Here is a 6,513-nt window from a genome sequence, read left to right as displayed (position 1 = left end):
CTGGGCAGGCTATATTTGAAGGAGAAAGCTAAAGTTTTACAACAAGCAAAAGCTAGGAGTTCAGCAACACAAAGACAGCCTTATAAGAAATGTTATATGGTCTTCCCTAAACGAAAAAGAAAAGACTACAACTAGAAGTATGAAAATTATCAGAGAAAAAGTCTCATTGGTAAGGAAAAATGAAGGTATATTTGTCTGGGAGAGAGTGAAGGACAGGGAAGCCTGGCATGCTGCAGTCCATGAGGTCGCAGAGTTGGACATGACTGAGCAACTGAACAGCAACAACCTTCAGGGTAGCTATCAACACTTATAAAGCTAGTAAGAAAGTTAAAAGATGAAAATAGTAAAATCATCTATATCCACAATAGGTAGTTAAGGAATACTTGAAATAAAAAGCCATAAAATACAATGTCAAAAAAATGAACAATGAGAGGGATAAAAATGCAGAGTCATAAGGGTGTGTTAAACTTAAGAGGCCAACAATTGAAAATAATTACAGTTATAGAATACTGATGTATATATATTCATATATATATATATATAAGCCTGATGGTAATCACGCACCAAAAATCTATGCTAGATACACACACAGAAAAAAGAGAAAAGAATCCAAATGTAACACTAAGGATAGTCATCAAATCACAAGGGAAGAGAGCAAAAGAAGAAACAAAAAAAGAAGCACAAAAACAACTGAAAAACAATGAACAAAATGGCAAAAAGTACACACCTATCAATAACTACTTTAAATATAAATGGGCTAAAAGAGCCAATTAAAAGACATGGAGTACCTAAATGGATACAGAGACAAGAGTCACACATATGCTGCCTACAAGAGACTCACTTCAGATCTAAAGATAACACACAGACTGAAAATGAGGGGATAGAAAAAGTACTCCAAGGAAATGGAAACAAAGTTAAAGCCAGGGTAGCAACACTTGCATAAGACAAAATAGTTTTAAAACAAAGACTGTGACAAGAGACAAATAAGGACATTACATAATGATCAAGGGATCAATTCACGCAGAAGATGTATCAATTTTAGATATATACACAACCAACATAGGAGCACCTAAAAACATAAATATTAACAAGCATAAAGGGAGAAATTGACGGTAATGCAGTAAAAATATGGGACTTTAACACCCTAATTACTTCAATGGACAGATCATTCAGATAAAAAACAAATAAGAAAACAAAGGCCTAAATAACACATTAGACCAGATGGATACACACACACACACACACACACACACACACATATATCTCTTTCTCCAGGAAATTTGAAAGGGTTCTTGACCAAGGATACTGGGAGGTCATTACAAGGACAGGAATTTTCTCATCTGAGAAGCATACAGAGGAATCTTATCTCAAGTATCTCAGCTAGTGGGATTCTTTATCTGATGTGGTGACTCAACACTTTATTCTTGAAGGATTTTAGTGGTCTTAAGTTTATTGGCTAAAGTAGCCTTTCACTGACCATCACTGATAGGAATGGAAATACCAAGTTACCAAGATGTAACACAGGGAATCTCATCTTCCCTTGGCAGTTAGGATCACCCACCTAACTTGCTTAGTAAGTTTATCTGTCTGTCTATTGCTTTCCTACAAATTAAGGCCTCTAAAAATCAGAAGAGTCCAAGGTCATAGAGATAGAAGTAAACTTCTGAGACTGAGTTAATAGGTTTAATAGTAGGAATGAGAGCCACTCTTATGGTCACTTCTTTGTCTCTAGAACCATGTATTCTAGCTAGGAGAGAAACACCACCCTATACTCACTGCTGGCTTAAAGCATATACCACATCCTGAAAGACAGCATCCCAATCTTGAAGGTGGTTGTCTTTCCACTATCTACATTACCAAGTCTTACACAATTCTCAGGCCAGCTGTTTCTGGGTGATATGGGACATTAACTCATGGCTTCAACGTTCTTTCACGGTAAAACATTCGTTGGCCGAAAGTCTTGTTCTGTGGGATACAGAGACAGGAAATAAACCCTGCAAGACCGCTGTGGTACCAGCAGCAGCATGGTCATGGGCAGGGAAGGCAGAGCCATTCCTGTCCCAAAGCACATTCCCAAAACAGACTAGCAAGGTCTTGACCTTTCAGGTCCATCATCCCCAGAGCTGGCCTGGTGGTTCTCTCCCCAGGTATATTGGGAACTGAATCTTCTTGTGGGTCTGGGGGGAGAGGCCTTGGTCAGTAGAGGCATTTCACTGGAGGTCATTACAGATATTTTTAAAATTTTATTCATTTATTTATTTATGAACTGTGAACTTCCTGATGTTCAAGTTGGTTTTAGAAAAGGCAGAGGAACCAGAGATCAAATTGCCAACATCCGCTGGATCATGGAAAAAGCAAGAGAGTTCCAGAAAAACATCTATTTCTGCTTTATTGACTATGCCAAAGCCCTTGACTGCGTGGATCACAATAAACTGTGGAAAATTCTGAAAGAGATGGGAATACCAGACCACCTGACCTGCCTCTTGAGAAATTTGTATGCAGGTCAGGAAGCAACAGTTAGAACTGGACATGGAACAACAGACTGGTTCCAAATAGGAAAAGGAGAACGTCAAGGCTGCATATTGTCACCCTGCTTATTTAACTTATATGCAGAGCACATCATGAGAAACGCTGGACTGGAAGAAACACAAGCTGGAATCAAGGTTGCCGGGAGAAATATCAATAACCTCAGATATGCAGATGACACCACCCTTATGGCAGAAAGTGAAGAGGAACTCAAAAGCCTCTTGATGAAAGTGAAAGTGGAGAGTGAAAAAGTTGGCTTAAAGCTCAACATTCAGAAAACGAAGATCATGGCATCCGGTCCCACCACTTCATGGGAAATAGATGGGAAAACAGTGGAAACAGTGTCAGACTTTATTTTTGGGGCTCCAAAATCATTGCAGATGGTGACTGCAGCCATGAAATTAAAAGACGCTTACTCCTTGGGAGGAAAGTTATGACCAACCTAGAGAGCATATTCAAAAGAAGAGACATTGCTTTGCCAATGAAGTTTTGTCTAGTCAAGGCTATGGTTTTTCCTGTGGTCATGTATGGATGTGAAAGTTGGACTGTGAAGAAGGCTGAGCGCTGAAGAATTGATGTTTTTGAACTGTGGTGTTGGAGAAGACTCTTGAGAGTCCCCTGGACTGCAAGGAGATCCAACCAGTCCATTCTGAAGGAGATCAGCCCTGGGATTTCTTTGGAAGCAATGATGCTAAAGCTGAAACTCCAATACTTTGGCCACCTCATGTGAAGAGTTGACTCATTGGAAAAGACTCTGATGCTGGGAGGGATTGGGGGCAAGAGGAGAAGGGGACGACAGAGGATGATATGGCTGGATGGCATCACTGACTCGATAGACGTGAGTCTCAGTGAACTCCGGGAGTTGGTGATGGACAGGGAGGCCTGGCGTGCTGGGATTCACGGGGTTGCAAAGAGTCGGACACAACTGAGCGACTGATCTGATCTGATTTATTTATTTCTGGCTGTGCAGGGTCTTCATTGCTCTGTGTGGGCTTTCTCTAGTTGTGGCTATCCTTCGTTCAGGTGTGCAGGCCTCTCGTTGTGGTGGCTACGCTTGCTGCAGAGCATCGACTCTAGGCACACAGGCTTCAGTAGTTACAGCACTCGGGCTCAGTAGTTGTTCTGCATAGGCTTACTTGTTCTGAATCACATGGAATCTTCCCAGATGAAGGATCGAACTCATGCTCTCTGCATTAGCAGGCAGATTCTTATCCACTGAGCCACCAGGGAAGTCCAGGGATATTTTATTTTATTTTGTTTCTTATTTCCATTGCAAAGATCTTTAAACAAGTTAAGGACTGTTTCCTCAAAAGTGGGGGATGGAGGACATTTCCACAGACCAGAAGATTTGAAGAAATCAGCATGTTTTAGGTGCTTACCCACCTTCATCTGATTGTGCCCATGAGTAGACAGAACAGCTCACCAAGAAGCTGTCTGAGTACTTGTCAGAGATCGGCTGCCATGGGAACCCAGGGACTCACTGTGTGTGGAGGGAGGTATCTGAGCAGAGGCTCCTGTCTTGTCCAGGGATGGCAGGAAGACATCAGTGGGCAGGGTTAGAAAACATGGAAGTCCTCTTGCTGGCCTGACTCTCAGGGGGCCTGGCTGAGCCCAGGCTCCGTCCTAACTCTGTGGGGCCTCCAAGCTCTCACTGTCCCTCCTGGAACTGTCCTCCTCATCTCTCGAAGGAGGACAAGTCTGCAACAAATATTCTTACACTTTTTCAAACCACAGAACCATTTCCTCAAAGTAAACGTTATACTTGAGCTGAATATATAAGTGGTTGGGCACCTTTTTAAACACTATGTTTTTGTTTCTTTATTTTCTTTTTGTGTAATTTTCAATCAACGAGCTGGGTCCTAGTACGTCTGGGGATTTTTTCAGCTCTAAATCAGAAGCTGTGTCTTTAAAGCAGAAGAGAAGAACTGCTCTTCCTTTGTACACGTGCCCCAGGTCACTAGGAGACTGTGTTGCTGTGTGATTTGTGCACAACCAGAGGAGAAAGGGCCTGCCTTTAGGGTAACTGTATCCCAAAGTATTGACACATGCCTCAGAGAAGCACAGTGCTGTGTGTAGGGCGGCACCAGCCAAGCGCTGGAACTCAGGCTCGGCTCCCAGGCAGCTCAGCACAACAGTCAAGACCCTGGAGGGCTGGTAGATGGAAGTGTCTGGTGAGGGGAGACCAGCATAGGGAGATCCTTGCCCAGCAAAAATCACATACTCTCCAAACCAAGACCTTCCCAAGGATGAAAAGTCTAGGTCGTCTTGGATGCTATGGAGCAGCAGTAACCGTGACGGCCTAAGAGCAGAGGCATTTCTCCATTTGTCCAGACCACATGGGCCTCCCTGACTGCAGTTTGGTTTGCACAGGCAAGAGCTTGCAGCCATGACAGGGAGCCTGTTTCTGGTCCATCCAATGGATGAGTGTTTAGAATCAGATTCTAATTGCCTTTCAAATGGGTGTTCCTACCATTTGAGCGTGTGCAGTGACATTTCTACCTGCTGTCTTAACAGTGGGCTTCCTTGGTAGCTCAGCTGGTAAAGAATCCACCTGCAATGTGGTGAGACTTGGGTTCGATCCCTGGGTTGGGAAGATCCCCTGGAGAAGGGAAAGCTACCCACTCCAATATTCTTGCCTAGAGAATTCCATGGACAGAGGAGCCTGGCAGGCTACAGTTTATGGGTTCACAAAGAGTCGGACACGACTGAGCGACTGAGCGACTAAGCACAGCACATCAAGAGTAAAAAAATAAGGCTGCCCTGTTCCTTCTCTTCCCTCCCTGCTGCCCCCTCCCACAGGGGGCAAGTATGCTCCAGTGAGCAGAGCAGAGATTTGTTTCATGTCTAGAAACAAAATGACTGATGTTCCAGAGTTACATGTAATAATACTCCTACTCAGTCTGGATGAGAACGAGGGGCTTCTCAGGAGACCCAGCCCTGCTCTGGGCCGGCTCCCCTGGCTGTGGGGGTTAAAGGTCAGCTCAGGTAGACCCCGCTTCCCAGTAGGAGCGTCTCTGTCCTGGAGCTGCAGCCCCAGGCTGTGCTCTTGGTGTTGGGGAATCATGGTGTGACCCACTCCTCCCTGCCATGTACCCAGAGCAAGAAGCTAAGGAGTTCACCCTGAGCCCCAGAACCAGAGAGGTTCATGTTTTCCCCTGATGGTGCTCAGCTTCAGCCCTGGCGGGAGGGCCGGCCCTGGAAGACAGGTGTGGGTAAACAGACCTGGGTGACAGCTTTGCATGGGGTTTAGGGGAAGAGATGGTGGGAGAGGGGAGAGGAGGAAGCAGAAAACAGCAGAATCCTGTCATTGCCTTTCTAAACACACAGTGAGTGTGAATAGGAGTCAGTGAATAAATAAGCAACCAGTCCTTCGAGCTCTGCTGAGAGACAGTTACTGAGCTGCGGGCACCCCAACCCTGCAGTGTGATTCTGGATCAGCCCCAGGGAAGATGTTCTGGTTCCTGCAGTCAGAGGCTTTTCATGGTTTTCTTTATCCAGGGCAGGAAACTTGAGACTTTGGTGCAGGACCCTGGAGGTGACACATTATTTTGTCCATAGAAGACAATGCCCGGGGGTTACATTGTCACACCCCAGAGTCCCCCTGAGGACATGAAAGGAGAAAGACTGAGCCAGCTCGACTCCTGGTCCTGCCCCCCCATCTTAAGACCCCTCTAGGTGATGGTAGCCTTACAGGGCCTCCATCGGAGCACAGGGTAGGACGTGGTCAGTCCTTCACTGCCCCCAGGTGGCAGCTCCATCTCCTCTCCCAGGTCCCTGATCTGCTCCACATGAAGACTCTGCAGGACTGTTGACTCCGGGCTGGTCTCCAGGACACAGAAGCAGGGGTGGAGGCTGACACTCGGCATGAAGGACGAGCCTGTTACCCAGTTCAGGTGCGCTCACAGGAGCAGGTACTCACACAGAACAGGGGGCAGGCTCCACCCTGCACATCAAGGCTGTTCTACTCCTGGGCGAGGATACAGAGCT

The sequence above is a fragment of the Bos javanicus genome, chromosome 21 (genome assembly GCF_032452875.1).
Source record: "Bos javanicus breed banteng chromosome 21, ARS-OSU_banteng_1.0, whole genome shotgun sequence".
Lineage (NCBI taxonomy): Eukaryota > Metazoa > Chordata > Mammalia > Artiodactyla > Bovidae > Bos > Bos javanicus.
The sequence above is the reverse complement of the archived record's forward strand: the minus strand, read 5'-3'. Positions refer to the sequence as shown.